Source organism: Anomaloglossus baeobatrachus, chromosome 3, assembly GCF_048569485.1.
Source record: "Anomaloglossus baeobatrachus isolate aAnoBae1 chromosome 3, aAnoBae1.hap1, whole genome shotgun sequence".
In the NCBI taxonomy this organism is placed as follows: Eukaryota; Metazoa; Chordata; class Amphibia; order Anura; family Aromobatidae; genus Anomaloglossus; species Anomaloglossus baeobatrachus.
Window position 1 is genome coordinate 211,374,761 of NC_134355.1, and position 27,312 is coordinate 211,402,072.

At 45.1% G+C, this 27,312-nt stretch overlaps 1 long non-coding RNA gene across 2 annotated transcripts in view; it reads left to right on the forward strand.

Annotated features, from left to right (window-relative positions):
* LOC142295132 (uncharacterized) overlaps positions 1-26,598 on the forward strand; it is a 131,056-nt gene extending 104,458 nt beyond the window's left edge. Inside the window, exons 4-5 of one of the 2 annotated variants that reach the window (XR_012751375.1) lie at positions 8,140-8,226; positions 26,119-26,598. This is a non-coding gene — a long non-coding RNA (uncharacterized LOC142295132). Of the gene's footprint in view, positions 1-8,139; positions 8,227-9,411; positions 9,484-26,118 lie in introns of those variants that run through there. The other variant, XR_012751376.1, reaches the window with a different exon arrangement.
* Positions 26,599-27,312: the final 714 nt, after the last annotated feature.

Consider the following 27,312-nt stretch of genomic DNA (forward strand, 5'->3'; position numbering starts at 1 on the left):
TAGCGTGTAACACTTACCAGCGACCTTAAACGTCTTCCAAAGTGGTGAAAATCGTTCACCATGGAGAGGTCGTCTTAAAACCAAAAATTGTTAATGGTTGTTTATAAATGTTGTTCCTCGTTCCTGTGGCAGCACACATCGCTGTGTGTGACACTGCAGGAGGGAGGAACCTCACCTTACCTGCGTCCCGCCTGCAATGAGGAAGGTAGGAGGTGGGCAGGAAGTTCGTCCCGCTCATCTCCGCCCCTCCGCTTTGATTGGCCGGCTGCTTAGTGATGTCGCCGTGACGCCCAATGCACCTCCCCCTTGAGGGAGGGATTGTTCGGCAGTCACAGCGCCGACGCCGACCAGGTAAGTGCGTGTGAAGCTGCCGTAGCGACAATGTTCACTGCGGCAGCGATGACACGATATCGCATGCACGACGGGGGCGGGTGCTTTTGCGTACGATATCGCTAGCAATTGCTAGAAATATCGTAGCGTGTAAAGCCCGCTTAACAGTCTCTGAAAATTAGCAGGTTAACTTTACTGTTCATGCAAATAAACAATTATCACCTACAACAGGTTAACTAAATACACTTGTCAGCAGTACTGTATGTTCTATTAGCTTTTCTTCTATGGCTGTGCACCCGGTTCGCAATTCCCTAGCTGGGGACACTCTAGGTATCCGTGCATGTCATAGCTGAACACATGGGTTTGTGCCTCCTGGTCGCACAACGCAATCTTTAGGGTACTGACTGTAGCTGACTTTGAGTTGGACGTTGCTTTGTCCTTTCATGGGCAATCCACTTTTACATCCAGGGCATATCACCTTCTTTCTTCCTTCTGCCTGGTGTACACGACAGAATCACCCAGGTACAGAACACGGCCTGGGTGGCCTTTCTGTAGATGGGACTCCACGTCACGACGGGAAGCAAAGATGTCTGCTGCTAACCCAGGTTCACTAATGAAGCCCCAACCTCTTTCTAAGTCAAATCTCACCACAGTCCCACGCTCCGCTGGTCTTGCCTTATGGAGCCACTGCTTGGCTGCCTTATTTCGGGCCTCCATGGCCTCCCACTGAGCCCAGCGCTGCTCTTACTCCGCCACTAGCTTGGTGATTTGTTGGTGGCATTGTGCTACAGGGCATTGTGCCACAGATGTCAGTAAAGTCGCTTGCACTCCCGCAGCCTCCTTCCCATCTGGGTACAACCGTCTGTTGTAGAGGGGTGATCAGTCCCTCCCCGCTGACGGGCATTTGGTCCCAGGCCAGATAACAGGGGTCTAGAGGACCCACGAGAAGGTCTTCGGGTACTTTTACCGAGATCTTCATCAGCTGAGTTCTTCCACCTCCTCCTCCAGAACATCCAGTTGCAGTGCCGGATGCGTTACCAGTATTGCCTTTGGACAGCCAGGGGAGCCTATCGCTTCCACCCCGCGCTCCAGCTTCCTCTGGTCGTTGCTTTCTGTTGCTCGCACCCGGTCCATCTGCTGCGCAGGTACTTTTTCCTCCTCCACTTCCCGGGGAGGCAGGACGCCTGAGTCCTTTAGTAAGTTTAGTTTCTCTCCTGTTGCTGTAGGGGTAGGGGGCGGGCATGGCTTTTTGCGCCGTACTGCAATCCAGCCCACAAAGGGCGGACGCACCCTACCCTTTTGATTGTACGTGGCGTCTGTCCTTTTTGATGGACACCACTTGCAAAGTCTTTAGGCGCACAGTACCCGTTTTGTAGCGTGCACGACAATCCTGTTCATGACACCAAGTTGACACGCCCTGGCTTCGGGACTGTGCTTTCCCTAAGGCGACTGCTTAGGTTGCAACTCGCCTTAACCATGGCCCAATAGTGTTGCTAAATTAAGAGTATGTGTTTGTGTATGTATGCACCGACCTGTGGCCTCCTCCTTACCTGGGAATGGGATACCACACGTTTGGCTGAGGAGCAGTACTTCTGTGGTGACTGGACCCTCAGGGGCGCCACACACCACCCACATGCTGATCTTCATTGTTTGCAGAGAGAGAAGGAGCAGTGTATGCGCTGCTACCTGGCGGTGACATTGTGCCAGCATTTGGAACCAGATTGCTGCACTTTTTCCTGGTTCAGGGAACTGGCTACTATTTTAGCAAGCAGTTCCACTGAACTGGGAAGAACTGGCTGAATCCCACCCCTGGTTTGGTGCAAGTTCTTAACTGACTATATATTTACAGTTGACATGATGACTAGCATAGGGCACGCCAGTCTTAATGAAGTGCTCACTGCAATACCCTAACCTGATTCATTAAGCGGCAATCACTTATTAATGAATCAGGTTAAAATGCTGGAAGAGAAGTAAGCGCAAATAGGGTCTTATCCTAAAACACTGTCAGCAAAGGTGCTGCAAGGGTAGACTCACCTGTTGTGGTTGTGAGAGTCACAACCACTGTAATGGCGTAAATATGGCTACAGCATAACTCACGTGGAGATGCAGTTCAAAATTGGAGAGAAAAGGATTAATAGATTGCGCTGCCGTAGAAAAGGGATCCATGTAAAAGGAATGATTTTATTTGTCTACGCGTTTCAAAGCCTTATGGCTTCTTCCTCAGGACAAATCATATATATGGTATATGATTTGTGATGAGGAAGAAGCCATAAGGTTTTGAAACGCGTAGACAAATAAAATAATTCCTTCTAAATGGATCCTTTTTTCTACTGCAGCACAGTCTGTTAACCCTTTTCTCTCCAAATTTGAACGGATTAATGAATCTGGCATGTGTGATTCACAGCATTACAAATGTACACCAACCAGAATAAGGTATGCCACTTTAGTGGAGTAATTTATAATGAATTTGACAGGCAGGTCTGACCACGCTCCATACTGCCCACGTGACACCAATATTGAGGTAGCTGGCTTGGACTGGCGTGCCAATGCCAAAAGTCACAATATATCTGAATAAGTGCCGTGTTGGCATGCTGAATTCTGACTTAAGTGGCTTGATGAATTGGCCCCTGTGTCATTGGTGTTTCCTATTCCCTTGTCTACCTGCTGTCCTGTCTTTGCTGATCCTCGTGCAGTCCTACATGCTGTGTCAGTGCCTTCGGTTCTTATTGGTTTCCAGACCTATGCCTTAATCTATCTCACTGGATGAGTACATATCAATTACCTCTTCTGACACTGACAATGACAAAACAGAAAAATATTTTTGGCAGGTTTTTTTCACATTGTGATCTTTATCAATAAACAATATTTGTAATCTTGCTATTTTCACAGTGACCACTAGGACTATTTTAGACTCAAACTTCCTGTGCTTTCAGGCAAAATTGTTACCCTTATCATGAGTCAGGATTCCAATGACAACACCTCTATACACAACTGATAAAAGATCCACCAATCACAATATGCGATGATACAGCTCACAATTTTACCTCTCTCTTCACAATGACCTTTGAACAAGCTGATTTGTTGCAGTTACTTCAAAACAAAAGATACGATTGAGTCTGTTCATTGTGACTAACGTACATGTAGACTTCCAAAGACACCAGGAAGTAAAGGTGGCTTTACACACTGCAACATCGCAAACGACATCGCTGTAACGTCACCAATTTTGTGACGTTATAGCGACCTCCCCAGCGACATTGCAGTGTGTGAAACACATCAGCGACCTGGCCCCTGCTGTGAAGTTGTGATCGCTACAAATCGTTCAGGACGATTCTTTGGTCCTTTGTTTCCCGCTGTGCAGCAAAGTCTCAGTGTGTAAAGGGGACTTTACAGCGACTTCGTTAGCGACTTCCCTTTCAAAAAGCAGCTTTACAACGTCCCCAGTGACTAGACAGGTTGTTCTGCAGGTCCGGATCGCTGTTGCGTCGTTGGCCAGGTCTGCCTGTTTGACAGCTCACCAGAGACTTTGTAGCGATCCCGGCCAGGTTGGGATCGCTGGTGGCATCGCTAGAAAGTCTCAGTGTGTAAAGGGGCCTTTAGAGTCTAAGAAAGCACCAATGGCCAGTGTGAAAAAATATTAATAATTTTTATTATTAGCAAAAATTGTGATATTGAATAAAAAAGAAAAAATACCGAAAGCAATAAAAACATTTAACCAAAAAATCTGATTTAGGCCATGTGCGCACGTTGCGTTTTTTTCATGCGTTTCCGCAGCGTTTTGAGCTGCAGCTTTTTAATGCATAATTGCATGCGTTTTGATTTCCAAGCAAAGTCTATGGAAAATAGAGCTCTCTTGTGCGCACGATGCTTTTAAAAACGCAGCGCTTTTGGTGTCAAAAATTTGTCAAAATCTCTGCGTTTGAAGACGCAACATGTCAATTGTTTTTGCCATTTTGGCAGCGTTTTGCTAACATTGAAGTCAATGAGAATTATCAAAATGCATCCTAAAAGAAAATTCTAGCGTTTTACATGCTTTTTTTGTCAAAATCAATGCATGCGTTTTTGGCATTATAGTGAGGTCAAGAAAGAGGTTTCCATTTGCCCTCACATCCATTCCGACTTTAAAAAATTAGTCAAACAATACTTTTACTTTATTTTTAACATAATTATTAAATCTCATTAATAATTTTCGGTAAATTATCATTATAGTGTTTGATTTAAAGGTTATTATTTTGTTTTGTTTTTTTTTCTACTGTTTGAATGTTCAAACTTTATTTAGTTGTGTATTTGTACTGAAAACGCATCTCAATTTAAGCAATGAAAATGCATGTAAAACGCAGTCAAAGCACGGCAAAAACGCTATAAAAACGCTTGCGCATTTCCTGCGTTTGTGGTCAAAACCAAATTTGACAATGACAAATTCTGCCAGAGGATGCGTTCATTTCTGCAAGTTACTGAACGCAACGTTCGCACATGGCCTTAAACTATAGGTATTTTCTGATTACACATCTCCTTTACGGGTATGCTAACTAGAGATGAGCGGTGTTCGAATCGAACTGTTCGCCAATCTCAAATTCGACCTATTTTAGGCGATGTTCGAGTCGTTCGACGAACGTGAACAATTAGCTTCAAGTTCGACAGTTCAAGATTATGTTTGATAACGGTTTGATCACCAAAAGCGTAACTGGCTTTTCACAGTAAGTTTAATGCGATCATTGTTTCTCTCGCACCCATTCAAGTCAATGGGGCGAGAGAAAAATCGCACTGCACTCGCGGTACACCGGTATACCGTGAGTGCAGGGCGAGAATGGCAATAGCCGGCAGCGGAGGAGAGAGGGAGAGAAATCCCTCCCTCCCCTCCTCTGTGCTGGCCCGCCCCTCCACAACACCGACCCGCCCCCGCAGCTGAGGTCTGCTCGCATGAACGTACCTCAGTCGCAGGGACACTCGCATAACACTCGGCTCTGCTCTACTGCCAGCGTGAGCCCAGTGTCATGCGAGGGGATCGAAGTAGATCCCTTTGTGGCCCCAGCCTTATATCCAAATTCAGTGTATAGTGTGCGGGAGGGGGGGATTAGATCAGTGCTGCTGAAATAATGGCAATCTCCTTTTTTTTTCCTAACCGCATTTACAGTGGGGCGGTGCAGGCTGTCAGCCCATCACACACAGCAAAGTGCATTTTTTGCTCACAAGCAAGAGCATGTGTCATTGGCTGTGTATGTCACTTGTCCTTGCCCTATAAGACCCGGACATTTTTCCCATCGCCGCCATTACCTCAGTGCTGCAGTTGTGTGTCAGTCACCGCTGCTGTGGGCGCTATGAAGTTTAATAGAGAGATAGGTTTAGGGAGTAGGGACTAATTGTAATGTCAGCCCTTTTGAGGGCTAGGTTAGAGCAGTTCCTAGCAATTTTTGCCAGGCAGGTCTGTACCAGTGCTGTGCAAGTGTTTTTCACAGCATCTGGCCAAATCTAGCTCAGGCAATCTTTTTGGGCAGGTAGTGTAGCACTGCTGTGTAGAAAGCTACACCGCCTGTCTATCCAGTAACCAATATTTTTACTGCAGCTACCCCCAGCTGTCCCAACACCATCCTGGGACACTTTTGAATTAGAATGTGACCTACAGAGGTTTTACAGGAATATCAGATTGAAAGCTCATTTTGGTACAGAAATTGACACAACACCTCAGCTCAACATCACTCCCGAGGTTCCCCAAACATCATTATGTATTAACCAATTGGGCCTGAGCAATAAAAGTAATTTTATGCCACCCCACACTAATCACGCAGTTGAGGCATATATTAACCTTATTCAAAAAGATATTGATCATCTTATTCATGAATATAAAGCAGGGAAATACCCCACACATAGTAATCTAAGTGAGGTTGAGAAACAGGCACTCCATTCTATTCGTAATAACTCGAATATAATTATCAAACCAGTGGATAAAGGGGGAGGTATAGTGGTTATGAACAAATCTACTTATTTAAATGAAATTAAAAGGCAATTGTCCGATACAAATACCTACACTAAGATACCACAAGACCCCACGTTCAGAATTCAACAACTTATTCATAATGTTCTCTCTCACTTTGCTGCCAGTAAGATCATTGACAACAAAACCGTCACATTTCTTACCAATTCCCATCCAATCACTCCAGTCCTTTATATTTTACCGAAAATTCATAAATCTCTACAGAATCCTCCGGGACGCCCGATTGTGGCTTCCACGGACTCCGTGTTAGCTCCTTTATCGATTTTTCTAGAAAAATTTCTCACGCCATTCGCTAAACAAACAAAATCCTTCATATTAGATACAGGGGACTTCCTAACAAAAATTAAAAATTTAAATCACATATCTCCTGACAGTATTCTAGTGACTATGGACGTGAATAGTCTGTACACTTCCATTATCCATGACCTCGGGATAGATGCAGTAAAATCTACATTAGAAGGATCTGATATAGCTGAGGAGATTAAGGATTTCTGTTTACAAGTACTTAATATTGTTTTGAGGGAAAACTTCTTCCTTTTTGGGGATGAATATTTCCTTCAAATTCGTGGAACCGCGATGGGGTCCAATGTGGCCCCCGCGTATGCCAACCTCTACATGAATGCTTTTGAGGTATCACATGTATACCTCCACCCTCTCTTTGACAACATTATCTGTTGGTATCGTTACATTGACGATGTTTTTTTCATCTGGAACAACGACACAACTACCCTTGAAACCTTCATCAGTGACCTCAATTCCATTAGAGAGGAACTATCCTTTACTCACACCTTTAGCTATACAGAGGTAGTCTTCCTTGACACTAGAATTTCAAAAAATCAATTAGGCAAACTAAGCTCGGACATCTACACTAAACCAACTGACTGTAATGGTTTACTCTCTTTCAATAGCTGCCACCCGAAGGCCATAAAAGCTAGTCTACCAAGATCGCAATTCACAAGAGTACGTCGAATTGTCATGGACAAGGAGGTCCTACCTCTACGCTTAAATGCTATGTCAGAAAAATTCCAGGAGCGTAATTATCCTCTGACGCTCCTAAAACAAGAAACAGAACGAGCTCTTTACCATAGCGATCCTGCTACGGAATCCAAATCACACTCTCAACGTATTCCATTTGTACACAAATATCACCCGATAGTACCCAAAGTACAACACATTATTAAAAAACATTGGCCTCTCTTGCAAAAAGCGCATCCAGAGATTGATCCCTTTGTTCCACCACCTCTTATGTGTATGAAAAGATCTCCTAACTTACGTGATCGCTTAATTAGAGCGGATATAGGCCCGATTCACCGCAATCCAGTTCAAACCTTTCTAGGCCCAAAACGGAAAGGGACTTTTCCCTGCCTGAGTTGTGCGGCCTGCTCTAATGTTATCAAAGGCAGTTCTGTGACCCACCCCAGAACTGGCAAATCCTACCCAATTAAAGACTTCTATACCTGTGATTCTAATTTCGTCATATATGTAGTTAAATGCCCATGCGGTTTGTTATACGTAGGTGAAACCACACAGCACGTACGGGATAGGATTGCAAGTCACAAATCTACAATACGTTGCAATAAAACTTGGCTCCCAATTCCACATCACTTTAAAGAGGCTCGACATTCAGTCTCTCAATTGAGATTCCAAGTTTTGGAAAAAATAGAACGCCCAAGACGGGGTGGTAATCACATACAACTGCTTAAACACAGAGAGAGTTCTTGGATCTATACTCTGCATACACTAACTCCGTTTGGTTTGAATAGGGAAATTGAATGGTCTATGTAATTGAAATCTAACATATTGTTTATTTTTTCTAACAGATATGAATATTTGATCTGCAATAAAATGGATCCTCACTCCTCTGCTCCTCTCCCACTTCCCAAATCCCGTCCCGATGGGTAAGACTGGTACGGCACTTTGCACCTCTCCTTTTCCCCTTCTTCATTCTTTCCTCTTTTTACCCTTTATTCTCTCAAGTTTAGGTTATATGGTTTCTTCTATATTTACATTACATTTACATTAGTTTTCCTCCCTTCTCCTTTTCTCTCCTTCCCCCTTCTCCCTTCTTTTTCCCCCCCCCTCCTCCTCTTCACCCCCCCCCTCCCCTCTCCTATCTTTAAGTGTCAGTTTCGTAACTTGGCATCTTGCTGTATCTTCCACACAGGGGCTGGCGTTAGTACACACACATACATTCTCCTGCTTGGGCTTCAAGGAGATGATGCCTGCGCTTGTGCGCAACGTCATCTCCTCGCATGTGATATCATACACCGTTACACAAGGGGTCGTTGACCGCGCAGGCGCGCTAGGTCACTTCTCCTCTTGGTCACCACGCATGCGCAGATGCGCGGCGTCAGTTTTGTAACATGGCAACCTGTGGTCAGTTCCACACAGGGGCGGGCGTCAATACCGCGCGTGGTGACTCTACAACGTGATCCTCCTGTCTATATATACATTCTCCTGTTCGAGCTCTGAGGAGATGATGTCTGCGCCTGCGCGCAACGTCATTTCCTCAGCAGTGATACGATTTGCCGTTGACCGCGCAGGTGCGCTAGGTCACCTCTTCCCCTGATTCTCGGCCACCACGCATGCGCAGACGCGCGGCGTCAGCTTTGTAACGTGGCAACCTGTTGTTACTTCCACATAGGGGCGGGCGCTAGTGCCGTGTGCGGTGACGTCACGGCGCGATCCCTCCTGTCCATATATACACTCTCCTGTCTGGGCTCTGAAGAGATGATATCAGCGCCTGCGCGCGACGTCATCTCCTTGCCAGTGATATGTTACATCCCTACACATGAGGCCGTTGACCACGCAGGCGCAGTAGGTCACCCCCCTTTTGATTCCTGGTCACCACACAGGCGCTGCATACTAATGACCAGATCAGATGAGAGCTTACCACGTGAGCTCCGTGACGTCAACCCCCCTCCCATCTTCTCTGTATTTAGAACGCCACAATACAGCTGACACTAGCCGTTCTATACAGCCAAGGCACGTGAGTGCCGGCGTCCACACAGGCTCGGGTAAGATTACATTGTCTAGATTTCCCTACTCTATGTTTATACTGGGCTGATTTTCCTATTCCTTCTCATACATAGAGAACACATCCCAGGCGTTCCTGTTATCCCATTCATACCTTATATGCAACTACTACGACTATACTGATTCAGGTAACTTGTCTGCTTACACCACTTCCTCTATACTTATATATTCCTAGCTCTATATATACATATATCTATATTTTTATTTTTTAGCATTCTCCCTGGAATACAGAACTATTAGTGACAGGTAGTATACCTGCTTTTTTCCACCACCTTAATCCGTTTTCTTACTACTTCATGCTGGTACCAGTCACTTAAAAAACCTCCCCTTGCTCCACTTTCCTTTGCCTTTGTTCCCATTTTTATGTACCTGCGAATACGCCTATGACAGACATAATCTGTATTCTTGACTTATTGTACTCTAGACATGGTCTACTTGTATATGTCTATGTATGTGCATTGTGCGTGTGTGTGTATGTATATGTATATATATGTATGTATGTATATGTATATATATATGTGCATGTCTGTATGTACGTACATCTTTCAAATATCACCGACGATATTCATGTTCACTTTCTTATAAATTCGCAAAGTAGCATAATATTATTTGTTTTGAACTAACTGTATTTGTTTGTACTCTATTTTTCACAACAGACTCTGTGAACAAGGCCTGTGGCCGCAACGTCAGAGCTATTTTCTGTCTTTAGTTCATTTCCTTTGCATGGTTTTTTTGAATTTTCAATAAATTAATACATTATTCATCACATTGAGTGTGCAGTGTACTTCTATATGTATACTGAAGGGTTCTTCCCATTCACTAGCACCTCGCCCTCAAATTAGTGTGCACGCCCCTCTTTCCTATAGCCCATCACACACAGCAAAGTGCATTTTTTGCTCACAAGCAAGAGCATGTGTCATTGGCTGTGTATGTCACTTGTCCTTGCCCTATAAGACCCGGACATTTTTCCCATCGCCGCCATTACCTCAGTGCTGCAGTTGTGTGTCAGTCACCGCTGCTGTGGGCGCTATGAAGTTTAATAGAGAGATAGGTTTAGGGAGTAGGGACTAATTGTAATTTCAGCCCTTTTGAGGGCTAGGTTAGAGCAGTTCCTAGCAATTTTTGCCAGGCAGGTCTGTACCAGTGCTGTGCAAGTGTTTTTCACAGCATCTGGCCAAATCTAGCTCAGGCAATCTTTTTGGGCAGGTAGTGTAGCACTGCTGTGTAGAAAGCTACACCGCCTGTCTATCCAGCAACCAATATTTTTACTGCAGCTACCCCAGGCAATCCTTTGGACAAAGTAGCAGTGTCTGGTAGTCAGTGTTGTAGCAATGCTGTGTAGAAAGCTACACCGCCTGTCTATCCAGTAGCCAATTTTTTTACTGCAGCTACCCCAGACAATCCCTTGGGCATAGTAGCAGTGTCTGGTAGTCAGTGTTGTAGCCCCGCTGTAAAGTAAGCTACACCGCCTGTCTATCCAGCCAATTTTTAACTGCAGCTAGCAGAGGCAATCCCTTGGGCATAGTATCAGTGTCTGATAGTCAGCAGTGTAGCACTCTTGTAAAGTAAGATACACCACCTGTCTCCAGTTGCCAATTTTTAACTGCAGCTAGCCCAGGCAATCCCTTGGGCATAGTATCAGTGTCTGATAGTCAGCGGTGTAGAATTCTTGTAAAGTAAGATACACCATTGTCTCCAGATGCCAATTTTTAACTGCAGCTAGCCCAGGCAATCCCTTGGGCATAGTAGCAGTGTCTGGTAGTCAGTGTTGTAGCCCCGCTGTAAAGTAAGCTACACCGCCTGTCTATCCAGTAGTCAATTTTTAACTGCAGCTAGCCCAGGTAATCCCTTGGGCATAGTATCAGTGTCTGATAGTCAGCGGTGTAGCACTCTTGTAAAGTAAGATACACCACCTGTCTCCAGTTGCAAATTGTTAACTGCAGCTAGCCCAGGCAATCGCTTGGGCACAGTATCAGTGTCTGATAGTCAGCGGTGTAGCACTCTTGTAAAGTAAGATACACCATCTGACTCCAGTTGCCAATTTTTAACTGCAGCTAGCCCAGGCAATCTGTGAGGAAGGTGCAGGTGGAGATATAATGTTGCCTTCATCCAAAGGTGGTGCTCTCGATGTCAGAGAGCTCAACCCCAGCAGCTGTTTCCACTTCCAAAACAACTGACGACCTGCCAATCACACTGCCTGTTGCGAGTAAAGAGGTAGAAGGTCTGCGTCCAAAAGCATGTGTGACTGCTGTCCCCACAGTCACAGAGGATGAAGAACACGTGGATGCACTTGATGGGGCAGACGGTGGTTGGCCCGCCCCGCTAGGCCGCATTGTAGCACAATGAGCTTCCCACTGTGACTTATGCTTCATATCCATGTGACAGTTCATGGACAAAGTACTCAAACTAGTGAGTTTCTGGCCTCTGCTTAGAGATTGCCGACAAATCTTACAGATGACATGAGATGGGTGATCCTTTGCGATGTCAAAAAAGGACCAGGCTAGGCAAGGCTTAGAGCCCATGCGACCTGCAGAGCCACCACGACTTCTGCTCAGAGGCAGAGTTGTGGCTGAGGATGCAGTTGCTGACATGCTTCCAGTACTCCGTCTCTGTCGAGGAAGGCGCAACCTAACCTCGTCTTCAGTAGCATCCTCCTCCACCTCCTCTACTGACCTCATTGATTGGCTGATAGTGGGTTGACAGTAAGTGGGATCTCCAACCTCATCATCACCCTGTGTGTTCTCACTCCCCTCGTCCTCAGAGCCAACCTCTTCCTGCTCTGACCGAATAGTAAAGTTGTCGTTCCAATCAGGTATCTGAGTCTCATCAGCATTTTCCTCATTGTCTCCAACAAGAGGAGTTACAGTTTGGGAATAAGGGTCTACATTATGCTCAGAACCTTCTTCATCTGGGACTCTCACAAAGCTTCTGGGCATCAGTGCAGATCATTTCCTTGTCTGGACTCACTGCAGCATTGGAGCAGACCTCTGATTCCCAGGCTATAGTGTGACTGAACAGCTGTGCAGACTCAACCATCTCTGTTACCCCATACTCAGCAGGGCGGGTGGAGACTTGAGAGCTGGTAGGAAGAAAGTGCGATTGGGGTGACACCACAGAGGAATGGAGTATTTGGGATGTTGAAGCTGAGGTGGAGGAGAGGCCACTTGATGGAGCATTTAAGATCCATTCAAGCACCTGCTCTTTTGGTACCTCATCTACATTTGGTAGCGATGGTCGTGTCCGTAAGAAAGGGATCATATCAGATTTTCCACATAAAGAAGTAGACATTTTATTTTGGCTGGAAGATGGTGTTTCTTCAGCAGATGTTACTGTTGCTTTACCACCAAACCCACGAACACAAACATTTTTTCCCTTTCCAACACGCCTGTTCCCCTTTCCTCCAGCATCTGGCCTTTTTTCACTCATTTTGTATATGACCAAATTTGCAACTGTGCAGGGACACCCTACTCAACGCTGTCTCAGCACAGCAGCCAGCCCTCGGTCCCTCAGATGTGGACAAGTAAAAGACCATTTCCTCCTAGCCATGACAAAGCTGTGAGATTCATTCTGTGCACCATTGATGTTTAGTGGAAAAGCCGATCTAAGATTGTATAACAGCTTCTGCTGATACTCCTGCATACGTGCGTCCCTTTCAATGGCAGGAATTATTTTGCCACATTTTGTCTTGTACCAGGGATCTAAGAGTGTGGCAACCCAATAGTCAGCATTACTTTGAATTCTGACAATCCAAGGGCCATGTTGTAAGTAGTGCAGGAAGAAGGCGCTCATGTGTCTTGCGCATCCAGGAGGACCAAGTCCTTGGTGTGTTGTTGAACAAGAATGCCGTGGAGACACCATCACATGTTTCTCAATGCTGGCAGGAAACTAGCCAAGTCTTTCACCGGGAAGGAACAACCACGGGAAGGGCAGTCTCCAGTCAAGGAAACCGCCTATACCAAAACATGGTATTTATCCACAGACAGCTGTTTCGGGGTATTTGCCCCTCATCAGTGTGGAGTAGGAAACTGGCTAGTGGGAGCAATGTTTAGTAGAAGACTACATAGGTAAAGATGGTTGACCTCGGGGAGATCAACATCCATTGAGAAACATTTGATGGTGTCTCCGTGGCATTCTTGTTCTGGATATTTTCCCAGGGGGCCTTGTTCTAGTGTCACTGTGTTGAGAAACACGTGATTGTGTCTCCGCGGTGTTGGATGTTGATCTCCCCGAGGTCAACCATCTTTACCTATGTAGTCTTCTATTAGGCATTGCTCCCACTGGCCAGTTTCCTACTCCACACTGATGAAGGGCAAATACCCCAAAACAGCTGTCTGTGGATGGATACCATGTTTTGGTATAGGCGGTTTCCTTGACTGGAGACTGCCCTTTTCATGTTTGGATTAATTATCTCTTTTTCCAGCCTTTTCTGACTAATTAAGACCCTCCCCAAACTTGTGAACAGCACTCATACTTGGTCAACATGGGAAAGACAAAAGGAGCATTCCAAGGCCATCAGAGACAAGATCGTGGAGGGTCACAAGGCTGGCAAGGGGTACAAAACCCTTTCCAAGGAGTTGGGCCTACCTGTCTCCACTGTTGGGAGCATCATCCGGAAGTGGAAGGCTTATGGAACTACTGTTAGCCTTCCACGGTCTGGACAGCCTTTGAAAGTTTCCACCCGTGCCGAGGCCAGGCTTGTCCGAAGAGTCAAGGCTAACCGAAGGACAAGGAAGGAGCTCCGGGAAGATCTCATGGCAGTGGGGACATTGGTTCCAGTCAATACCATAAGTAACGTACTCCACTGCAATGGTCTCAGTTCCAGACGAGCCCGTAAGGTACCTTTACTTTCAAAGCGTCATGTCAAGGCTCGTCTACAGTTTGCTCATGATCACTTGGAGGACTCTGAGACAGACTGGTTCAAGGTTCTCTGGTCTGATGAGACCAAGATCGAGATCTTTGGTGCCAACCACACACGTGACGTTTGGAGACTGGATGGCACTGCATACGACCCCAAGAATACCATCCCTACAGTCAAGCATGGTGGTGGCAGCATCATGCTGTGGGGCTGTTTCTCAGCCAAGGGGCCTGGCCATCTGGTCCGCATCCATGGGAAGATGGATAGCACGGCCTACCTGGAAATTTTGGCCAAGAACCTCCGCTCCTCCATCAAGGATCTTATGATGGGTCGTCATTTCATCTTCCAACAAGACAACGACCCAAAGCACACAGCCAAGAAAACCAAGGCCTGGTTCCAGAGGGAAAAAATCAAGGTGTTGCAGTGGCCTAGTCAGTCTCCTGACCTTAACCCAATTGAAAACTTGTGGAAGGAGCTCAAGATTAAAGTTCACATGAGACACCCAAAGAACCTAGATAACTTGGAGAAGATCTGCATGGAGGAGTGGGCCAAGATAACTCCAGAGACCTGTGCCGGCCTGATCAGGTCTTATAAAAGACGATTATTAGCTGTAATTGCAAACAAGGGTTATTCCAGAAAATATTAAACCTAGGGGTTGAATAATAATTGACCCACACTTTTATGTTGAAAATTTATTAAAATTTAACTGAGCAACATAACTTGTTGATTTGTAAGATTTATGCATCTGTTAATAAATCCTGCTCTTGTTTGAAGTTTGCAGGCTCTAACTTATTTGCATCTTATCAAACCTGCTAAATCTGCAGGGGGTTGAATACTACTTGTAGGCACTGTATAATGGGATAAATGCTGTTGCAGAGCGTGACTTTGTACTTTGTTCTGGTAGGGAAATTGCATGAGCAACTACAGTATATTTCATCATCTTTCAGTTACTAGTTTGGACACAGATTTTCAGTTTCACCCACAAAGATTGTTGTTCAAGTTAAACCGTTAGACTATCCATGAAATAACACCTCATACCATGGATGATCAGAAATCTTTTCATTCAACTATTTTTGGTAAAAAATAATTTTGTAGCCTCTTCATGAAGAGACAATCTTTTTTTTAGCTCATTTGTTTTTCCTGATTTTTCTTGTTAAGAGAGCCATAACTTATTATTTTTTTGTTGGCATATCGCTATAAAAGCGGTTTTTATGTGGAACGGGTTGTAGTTTTGAATAATGCCATTCATTCTATCTTACTATTTAAAAATGAGGGAAAAAATGCAAATGTGGTAAAATTTGGAAAAAATGGCGAATCCGACAGTTGTTTTTTTTACAGTGTTTATTGCATGATAAAAATGACCTAGCCACATGACATTTATAACGAAAAAAAGACTCATAGTGTTATCTTGTTTTTTGCTGGTGGCACTGTATGAGGGCTTGGTTTTTATATGTGGCAATCTGACACTTTTATTGATACCTTCAAAAGAGAGATGCAGCGTCTAAAAAATGTTTCTCTCTTTTCAAAACAAAAAATATTTTTTTTCTCTGTTTTATTTTTAGCTGTAGTATACATAGACAATGATGTTCTGCTGTTCACATTGCAGAGGGGCAATAGGCGCATGAAATAATCAGTGTTTAGCGTGATGTTTCTCAATGACTGACCTGTGTAATCGAACAACGAACGACAATACCTCAAATTTTCTATAAAAAAAAACAAACATAAAAAGGAACAGCGTATAAATTGGTATACGTGCAATAGGAGCATGTTTGTGGCCATTTCAAAGACAATACCCAAAATGAGCATATACCTCATAATAAAGTAAATAGTAGTAGTACATTTAAATAAGATAGCATACTTGGTTAACACTGTTCGATCAAAGAGTGCAAAAGCCATTGCGACAAGGAGTACTCAGTCTAGTATTAAAACTTTAACTTGCATCAGCGACATCAGTGTGAATAAGGGCAGAAAAGCACAGTGCTCTGGCTGCAGCAATATGTGTATGGGAATCTACAAGTGCATCCCAATAAATTAGAATATTTTTTTCAGTAATTCAATACAAAAAGGGAAACGCATATATTATACAGAGTCATTACAAACAGCGTGATCTATTTGAAGTGTTTATTTTTCTTAATGTTGGTGATTATTAGAGTTGAGCGATGTTCGAGGTTCGCCAATTTCATGTTCGAGTGATTTTGGGGGGTGCTCTGGATCGAACGCGAACTCGAGCTTTTTGCTAAAAGTTCGATAGCTCGAGTTACGTTCGAGAACGGTTCGATCAGCAAAAAGCCTATCTATTTACTAGCTGGCCTTTCACTGTAATAGTGTGAGTCACTGTGGCTCACACTATTATCAAATTTCAGCGTATAGTGTGCAGTTGGACGCGGTTTAGATCTGTGCTGCTGAGAGAATGCCGATCGCCATTTTTTTTTCCTAAGCGCATGTGCAGTGGGGCGGGCCAGGATGTCAGCCAATCACAGACACACACACAGCTAAGTGTACTTTTTGCCAGACAAGGGCATGTGTCATAGGCTGTGAATGTCACATGTCCTTGCCTTATAAACACGGCCATTTTCCTTCACACCGCCATTATCTGCTTTCTGCGTGTGGGTGTCAGTCACTGCTCATGCCGCTCCTGCCGCTGCTCCTGCTGCGTACGCTATACACACAGCGCTGTACAGATTAGGGACTGCAGTTTTTTTCAGCCCTTTTCAGGGCTGATTTCCAGGTGCTCAGAGCCATAGCTGACAGGCAGGTCCGTGAAAACGCTGTATACAGCTTTAGATAACAACGTCTGTGTACCTCAGCTCAGGGAATTCCTTGCTGCATTTCATCATTAGGAGGGATAGAAAGTGAAGCTTCCTTTACTGTCCTGGTACCCACAGAACCCGGCCACTGTACCCACCTGCCCCCATTGGCCACGCTATTTTTATAGCAAACAGTGCTGAAACTTAGTGGCATCCAAACAGTGTCTGCTATACTAAATTAGTGTCCCACTGGTGCCAAGCAAGTTCCACCACCTCTGCATGCTAGCCTCCTGCCCATTTTTGCTACGCTATTTTTATAGCAAACAGTGCTGAAACTTAGTGGCATCCAAACAGTGTCTGCTATACTAAATTTGTGTCCCACTGGTGCCAATCAATTTCCACCACCTCTGCATGCTAGCCTCCTGCACATTTTGCTACGCTATTTTTATAGCAAACAGTGCTGAAACTTAGTGGCATCCAAACAATGTCTACTATACTAAATTTGTGTCCCACTGGTGCCAAGCAAGTTCCACCACCTCTGCATTCTAGCCTCCTGCACATTTTGCTACACTATTTTTATAGCAAACAGTGCTGCCAGTTTTAGGGCCATAGTTGCATTGTCAGGGATAGTCAGTGTTGGTTCTTCAGCTGTCAATAAAGCTAGACCACCTCTGCAATCTATACCACCTCTCAATTTTTGCTACCCCATTTTAAGTGTCCAATCTTGTCGCTAACAAAATGAGTGGCAAAAGGACTGATGCTGGTGGAAAGGGGAAAAGGCGTGTTGGAAAAGGAAAAAAAGTTTGTGTCCTTGGTGAAGGTGGGAAATGTACATTAACATCTGCTGAAGATAGGCCATATTCCAGCAAAAGTAAGATGTCTACTACTTTCCGTGGACAATCCGATGTGCTCCCTTTTTTATGAAACACAACAACTGGAACAAAGGTAGACGATGCACAAAAAAAACCACATGCTTGAATGGATCTCAAGTGCTCCAACAAGTGGCCTCTCCTCCACCTCAACTTCAAAATCCAAAAAACATTCCTCTGAGTTGTCATCTCAATCGCACTTACTTTCTCCCAGCTCTCAAGTCTCCACCCGCCCTGCAGAGTATGGTGTAACAGAGATGGCTGAGTCTGCAGAGCTGTTCAGTCACACTATAGGCTGGGAATCAGAGGTCTGCTCACAAGCTACAGTGAGTACAGACCAGGAAATGGTCTGCAGTGATGCCCAGAAGCTTTGTGAGTCAGATTCAGGCCCTGATGACCAAGTTTCTGAGCATAATGTAGACCCTCATTACCAAACTGTAACACCTGTTGGTGGAAACAATGAGGAACATATTGATGACAATGAGACGCAGATACCAGATTGGGATGACAACTTAACTATTCAGTCAGGGCAGGAAGAGATTAGGTCTGAGTGCAAGGGGAGTGCAAACACAACGCTTGATGATGAAGTTCTAGATCCCACATACTGTCAACACTCTGCCGGGCACTCGAGGAGGTCCCCAGAGCTGGTGGAGGATGCAACTAACGACGAAGTTACCTTGCGCCTTCCTGGATAGAGTCAGAGTACTGGAAGCACGTCTACAAGTGCATCCTCAGCCACCACTCTGCCTCTGAGCACAAGTCGGGGTGGCTCTGCAGGTAGCTTGGCCTCTAAGCCTTGCCTAGCCTGGTCCTTTTTTGACCTTGCAAAGGATCTCCCAAATCATGTGATCTGTAAAATTTGTGGGCAATCTATAAGTAGAGGCCAAAACCTCACCAGTTTGACAACTTCTTCCATGAATCGTCACATGAATATCAAGCATAAGTCCTAGTGGGAAGCTCACCGTGCTGCAATGCGACCTAGCGGAGCGGGCCATCCACCGCCTGCCCCTTCCAGTGCATGCGCGCGCTCTTCATCTTCTATGACTGTGGGGACAGCTGTCAGACCTGTTCTTCCACGCAGACCTTCCAACACTTTAACCACAACAGGCAGTTTGCTTGGTAGGTCGTCAGTTGTTTTGGAAGAAGAAACAAGTGCTGGTGTACAGCTCTCTTAGACATCGAGTGCACCAACTTTGGATGAAGGCAAACACATGTCACTGCCTGCACTTTCCTCACAGACCTGCTGTTTTGCAGGGACACCCTACTCACCACCATCTCCACACAGCAGTCAGATCTCGGTCCCTCAGATGTGGACAATTAAAAGGCCATTTCCTCCAAGCCATGACAAAGCCAAGAGGTTGACTTTATCCCTATGTAACCTCTTGGCTACAGAAATGCTGCCTTTCCACCTGGTGGACACAGAGGATTTTCGAGACCTTATGTCCGTCGCAGTGCCCCAGTACCAGATGCCAAGTCGCCACTACTTCTCCAAGAAAGGTGTGCCTGCGCTACACCAGCATGTCGCACACAACATCACCGCTTCCTTGAGAAACTCTGTGTGTGACCAGGTGCATTTCACCACCGATACTTTGACAAGTAAGCATGGACAGGGGCATTACATGTCGCTGACTGGGCACTGGGTAACTATGGTGATAGATGGAGAAGGGTCTGCTGAACAAGTCTTGCCGTCCCCACGACTTGTGCGTCAATCCTCTGTATGTCGAAGTTCCTCCATTGCTTCTGCCTCCTCAACCTCGTCTGGGTCCTCCACCTCCGCCCCAAGCCTGCCTGGTCAGGCCACCCACGTTGTAACTGCGCACAAGGAATCCCGCACACCTCCTTACTATTCTGGCAGCAGAGCTCAACGGTATCAGGCGGTCTTTACGTTGAAATGTCTGGAAAATGTGAGTCACACAGCTGAGGAGTTGTGGTCAGCTCTGCGGTCCGAGTTTCGTAAATGGTTGTCTCCACTCAACCTGCAGCCTGGGAAGGCCGTGTGCGACAATGCAGCAAACCTGGGTGCAGCCCTTTGCCTGGACAAGGTGACACATGTGCCTTGTATGGCTCACGTGTTGAACCTTCTTGTCCAGCAATTTTTAAACCACTATTCAGTCCTAGATGGGCTTCTGCACAGGGCTCGGTCACTCTCTGCTCACTTCCGCCGTTCAACCGCCGCAGCTGACCGACTTGCATCACTCCAGAAGTCTTTCGGCCTGCCGGTTCATTGCCTGAAATGCGATGTGGTGACACGCTGGAATTCCACTCTCCACATGTTACAGCGACTGTGGCAGCACCGCCGAGCCCTGGTGCAATACGTTATAACGTATAGCCTGGGCCAACGAGATGCAGAAAGTGAGCAGATCACGCTGATGGAGTGGTCTCAGATCAAAGACCTATGCACCCTTCTGCACAGTTTCGAGATGGCGACGAATATGTTTAGCGCTGACGATGCCATTATCAGCATGACAATTCCAGTCATTTACATGCTGGAGCACATGCTAAACATTATTCGGAGTCAGGGGGTGGGACAAGAGGAAGGGGAGGAAGTACAGGAGGATTCATATGCGCAAGGGATTCCAACATCTACAAGGTCCAGACGTTCATCATCACCAAGGCGGCAAGCATGGGACGGTGGGGGAGAGGGATTAACAAGGGCGCATGGTAGCAGCCAAAATGTTGAGGAAGGTGCAGGAGACCAGGAAGAAAGGGAGGACGAACTCTCAATGGACATGGAAGACTCAGCAGATGAGGGAGACCTTGGTCAAATTTCGGTTGAACGAGGTTGCGGGGAGATGTCAGAGGAAGAAAGCACGGTTAGCACCTCTATGCCACAAACACAGCGAGGACTTGGTCCGCATGGATGTGCAAGACACATGAGCGCCTTCTTGCTGCACTACCTACAACATGACCCTCGGATTGTCAAAATTAGAAGTGTTGATGATTACTGGGTTGCCACACTATTAGATCCCCGGTACAAGTCCAAATTTTGTGAAATAATTCCAGCCATAGAAAGGGATGCACATATGCAGGAGTATCAGCAGAAGCTGTTACTCGATCTTAGCTCGGCTTTTCCAGCAAACACCATTCGTGCACGGAGTGAATCTCCCAGTTGTAACTTGACAAACATGGGACTGTCTCATCATCAACAGTCTAACCGTACCAGCAGCACCGTTTCTGGTGCTGGTAACAGCAATTTTATGGAATCGTTTCATAATTTTTTTAGACCATCCTTTGCAAGGCCACCAGAGACAAGAAGCCTGACACATAGTTAACGGCTGGAGAGGATGATACAGGAGTATCTCCAAATGAACATCGATGCCATGACTTTGCAACTGGAGTCTTGCTCATTTTGGGCTTCAAATCTTGAAAAATGGCCTGAGCTCGCCACTTACGCCTTGGAGATCTTGTCGTGTCCCGCAGCCAGCGTTGTCTCTGAACGTGTCTTCAATGCTGCTGGGTGTGTGCTGACAGATAAGCGCACGCGTCTGTCCAGTGACAATGTGGACAGACTAACGTTCATCAAGATGAACAAGTCATGGATCAGCAGCGACTTTACTATCCCTGTGTCATCCTGGGGAAAGTAAAGGCTGGCGTATTTTTGAATGTGCTTGATGCAAATGTACCTGTGAAGTGTACAACTGGCGCATAAGTGCTGCCACTGAAGTGGTGTCTGTGTGGCCCAATTTTTGGAAAAAAGGGAGACTCTGCTTGGAGTCTCCTTGCAGTGTTTTTAAAAATGATCCAAGATGAACAAATCATGCATCAGCAAAGACTTTGCTACCTACACCAGTGTCATCCCGGGGACAGTTAAGGCTGGCGTATTTTTGAATGTGCTTGATGCAAATGTACCTATGAAGTATACAACTGGGGCACAAGTGCTGCCACTGAAATGGTGTCTGTGGGGCCCAATTTTTTGGAAAAACGGGATACTCCGCTTGGAGTTCCCTTGCTGTGTTTTTAAAAATGATCCAAGATGAACAAATCATGGATCAGCAAAGACTTTGCTACCTACACCGGTGTCATCCCGGGGACAGTTAAGGCTGGCGTATTTTTGAATGTGCTTGATGCAAATGTACCTGTGAAGTGTACAGCTGGGGCACAAGTGCTGCCACTGAAGTGGTGTCTGTGGGGCCCAATTGTTGGAAAAAAGGGAGACTCCGCTTGGAGTCCCCTTGCTGTGTTTTACATGATTTTAGAAGAGCATGCCATGCCTATATCTGTGTCTCCTCCTCTTTTTCCTTGTCCAGCTGTTTTGTTTTCGCATTAATATTTGTCCTTGTCACTTTCCCATGTGTTTGTGTTGTCTTGTGAGTTGTTTGTCACCTTTTGGACACCTTTGAAGGTGTTTTCTAGGTGTTTTATATGTGTTTGTGATTGCCTCCCATCGTTTTCAATGGGGTTCGAGAGGTTCGTCGAACCGAACTCGAACGCGGCCTCCGTTCGATGAACCGAGCCGAACTCGAGCCTCTAGAGGTTCACTCATCTCTAGTGATTATGGCTTACAGCCAATGAAAACCCAAAAGTCATTATCTCATAAAATTAGAATATTATATAAGACCAACTGAAAAAATCATTTTAAACTCATAAATGTTGGCCTAGTGAAAAGTATGTACAGGAAAGGAACTCAATACTTGGTCGGAGCTCCTTTTGCATGAATTACTGCATCAATGTGGCGTGACATGAAAGCGATCAGCCTGTGGCACTGCTGAGGTGTTATGGAAGCCCAGGTTGCTTTGATAGCAGCCTCCAGCTCATCTGCAGTGTTGGGTATGGTGCCTCTCATCTTCCTCTTGACAATACCGCATAGATTCTCTATGGGGTGTAGGTCAGGTGAGTTTTCTGGACAATCAAGCAGAGTGATACTGTGGTTATTAAACCAGGTATTGGTACTTTTGGCAGTGTGGACAGGTGCCAAGTCCTGCTGGAAAATGAAATTTCCATCCCCAAAAGGCATGTCGGCAGAGAGAAGCATGAAGTGCTCTAAAATGTCCTGGTAGACTGCTGCGCTGACTTTGGTCTTGATAAAACACTATGGAGCTACACCAGCAAATGACATGGCTCCCCAAACCATTACTGGTTGTGGAAATTTCACACTAGTCCTCAAGTAGTTTGGATTGTGTGCCTCTCCACTCTTCCTCCAGACTCTGAGACCTTGATTTCCAAATTAAATGCCAAATTTACTTTCATCTGAAAACTACACATCAGAGCAACAGTCAAGTTCTTTTTCTCCATTGGCCAAGGTAAGACGCTTCTGGCGTTTTCTATTTGTCATAAGTGGCTTGACATATGGAATGCAACAGTTGTAACCCATGTCCTGGATACGCCTGTGTGTGGTGGCTCTTGAAGCACTGACTCCAGCAGCACTCAACTCATTGTGAATCTCCCCCAAATTTTTGAATGGTCTTTTCTTAACAATCCTATCAAGGCTGCGGTTATCTCGGTTGCTTGTGCACCTTTTTCTACCACACTTTTTCCTTCCACTCAACCCTATGCTGGGATACAATACTCTGTGAACAGCCAGTTTTGTTTTTAACAATGACCTTTTGTGACTTACCCTCCTTGTGGAGTGTGTCAATGACTACCTTCTGGACATCTGTCAAGTCAGCAGCCTTCTCAATGGTTGTGTAGCCTACTGAACCAGACTAAGTGGCCATTTTAAATGCTTAGGAAGCCTTTTCAGGTGTTTTTAATTAGGTAATTATTCTAATTTCCTGAGATAATGACTTTTGGGTTTTCATATGCTGTAAGCCATAATCATCAACATTGACAGAAATAAACACTTGAAATAGATAATTCTGTTTGTAATGACTCTATATAATATGTGTTTCCTTTTTTGTATTGAATTACTGAAATAAATTAACTTTTTGATGACATTTTAATTTATTGAGATGCACTAGTATCTAGATGACGTGCATAATAGAGGTGAGCGAATCTGAGGTTCAGTGTTCATACCGAACACAGACTTTACAAAAAAAACAGAGTTCAGATAGGAGTTTGGGTGCTTTACCTATAAACACCACTTTTACGAGCATTGATGAGCTCGGGTACGCTCATTGCTCAGCCCAGTACAAGCTGCTTGCAGTGTTTCAGCGTCTCGCACTGGGTGTAACAGTAGCATGATCGGATGTAGTGTGCACCAAACAAAATACAGTGGTACCTCGGTTTTCATGGACATCAGTTATAGTTGGTTTTGGTGTTCGTTGATAATTTGCACTAAAAATTTGCTTCGGTTTTTCGTTGATTGCCTCGGTTTTTGTTTGTTTTTGTCTGCATGCCCACGTGACTATGCTGATAATTTTGAGACAACAAAGGATGATCGATGCATTCTCTTGCTCCGTTATGTGAGTATCATCCCACTCATCAGTTTCAAAATGTATGTAAGAAATGTAAGATAAAATGTATTTATTCTTTATATTAGTGTCTTATATTCATTTCATATTCATTTATTGTTTTTAGTATTAAACACTGACTTTATTCCCTATAAAATGCATTGTTTGTATGTATTTTAGAGTGTCTAAAACGAATTAATTGGATTTACATTGATTCCTATGGAAATAATTGCTTCGGTTTTCGTTGGTTTCGGTTTTCATTGATTGTATTCAGACGGATTATCAATGAAAACCGAGATATCTCTGTATATATGGAAAAAAACCTACCCACCAGGGTCCGGAAGTGATCTGTTTGTGGCTGACTGCATGTGGGTGGAGAACAGAACTGCCCAATTAGTGACTTCCATTGGGGTTCAGCTCAAGTTCGGATCCCAACCCAACCCAATCGTAATTTATAGTTCGGCTGCACCCTCCGAACCGAACTTCAAGGAGTCCGCTTATTTCTAGCTCAAATCAAGGGACTACACCCCCATTTGTACAGAGTACAAAAAATACAGAAAAAAACCCCCAAACAAACAAAAAAGATCCAAACCATAAGTTGGTATACGTGCAATAATAGCAAAATCACACTGTGGTTATTTCACAGAAAAACAAGGTAAACCTATCAGAACGGTCTTACTCTTGTATTAAAACCTTACCTTGGGTCAGTGGCATCCATGTGACTAAGGCTATGTGCTCACTTTGCGCTTTTACCTGCGTTTCCGCAGCATTTTGAACTGCAGCGTTTTAACGCCAAAAGACATGCATTTTGATTTTCAAGCAAAGTCTATGGAAATGGGGATTTCTTGTGTGCACTTTGCTGTTAAAAACGCAGCGTTTAATTTGCATATTTTTGGGCAAAAACTCAGCATTTAAAGAAGCAGCATGTAAATTGTTTTTGCCATTTGGGCAGCATTTTGCTAACATTGAAGTCAATGAGAAGTTGCAAAACACAAGCAACATCAAAACTCTTGCATTTTACATGCTTTTTTGATGCAGAAAACATGCGTTTTGGACCAATTAATTGCATTCGTTTTTGGCAAAATATTAATGGCATGATATGTCCCTTTACACACACACATAGTCCGACAATTATTTTTAAGAAAATCCATAAATAAATGTAATTTTATGCATAATTATTATCACAAACTTATTTTAATTAAAAAAGGCATTTTTTGATTGATAATAATCTTGATATTTGTTATCATTTTTTACCGTTTTTTTCATAGTGTTTGAATGTTTAAACTTTATTTAGTAGTGTCTTTGTATTCAAAACGCATCTGACTTTAAGCAATGAAAAATCAGGAAAATCGCGGCTAAAACGCGGTTAAAACGCGGTAAATACGCATGCGTATTTATCGCGTTTTTGTGGTCGCAACCAACTTTGGCAAAAAACAATTCTGCCAAAGGATGCGTTTAGAACTGCAACTACCTCAACGCAAAGTGCGCACATAGCCTTAAGGCAGAGAAGCACAGTGCTTTGACTATAGCAACTGTCACGCTCCCGATGTCCCGGCACCGCTCCTTACCCACTGATCCGGTCGCACCTGCACGGCACCGCTCCTTACCCACTGATCCGGTTGCACCTGCACGGCACCGCTCCTTACCCACTGATCCGGTCCACGTGCCCACCGGTCACGGCTACCGCTCCCGCTCATGCTTCCCTGCGTCCTGGTCCCTTGTGTCTGACTCTGAGTTGTCTGGCTCTGATTCCTAGGCTCATGAATGTGTATAGGGCCGGGCCGCGCCCACTCACCTGGTCTTATAGGCCCAGCACTCCTGAAGCAGGATATGACATGATGCAGGTGCTGGGTATATAAGACTTGCCTTTCCATGTGGGCGGGGCCTGATCAACGTGTTCTGTAAGCTAGGTGTTCAGGTCCCCCTTGCCTTGTCTCGTACTAATCCTGTATCTTCCACAGAGCCAGCCCTGCCAAGCTAACCCGGTCCTGACCACGGCTTGCCCATGAAGTCCTATGGAGACTGTCGGCTGTGACTCCACCATCACCTCCAGTCCGAACCCGCCTCCAACCCTCGGCTTCACCCGGTGACCTCTGCCCTCTCGTTCAGTTGAACCCAGCTCCCGCCTGGCGACTCTACCCGGCACCGGAACTTGGGCACCGGAACCTGAGCCCCGTCATCTGGACTACCTCCAGGAGCTCTGTGTCCCCAGAGACTTATTCATTCCAGTTTCCGGAAGGACTCTGATCTTGTTCCGTTTAGTGCTCCAGCTACCGTGCATCTAGGCCCTCTGGTGGGGTGACCGGACAGTCCCTGTACAGGAGTTAGCTCCGGGTTGCCTCACTGGGGGAGTCCGGTGCACGGCCCAGAGGATCCACCACCCGGACGTAACAGCAACCTATCTAGAAAAAGCCAAATACAAAGAAGGAATTCCAGCACCTACAGTCCAATCTTCAATTTAAATAAAACATCCTTTTATTGGAAACATGTTAAAATATATATGTATAGATAGAAAATCCTAGGTGGACTGCCCTCCTTCTTTCATTCCGTGCACCTGAATGAAAAGGTCGTATGGTGAATGGCAGGCTGAAATTTTTTTGTTTATTTGATTCTATCTAGAAAAAATGCCTAGCTCAGAGGGATGGATCACAACCCCATATGTACAGAGTATAAAAAAAATACAGAAAAGAACCCCCCCAAAATAGAGCCACAGCATAAGATCGCATATGTGGAACAGGAGCACATTCACACCGTGGCCATTTCTCAGACAAAACCCAATAGAAAAACAAAATGAGTACCGTATTTTTCTTTTTATAAGACACACTGGATTATTTAGATGCACCCCAAATTTAGAGGAAAGAAAAAGGTAAAAGAAAAAAATATGGGACATGTCTTATAATCTGGTGGAGTCTTGGAGACTTACCGGGGGGGCAACAGCAGTGTTGGATAGATGTCACAGGAGGCAAGTGTGGTGCTGGAGTAGGGCGATGCTGTAGGCAGTGCGGCAGATGTCCCAGATGCTCGCTAAGGGCACTGTGAGGTAGGAGCATCTAGAAACTGTCGGCGGTGTAGGCTTCAAAGAAATGGTGCCCAGGGACGGCGCGTGTGCAGATTGAGCTATCAGCTCAATGACGAGCCAAAATTTTATCTGCGCACG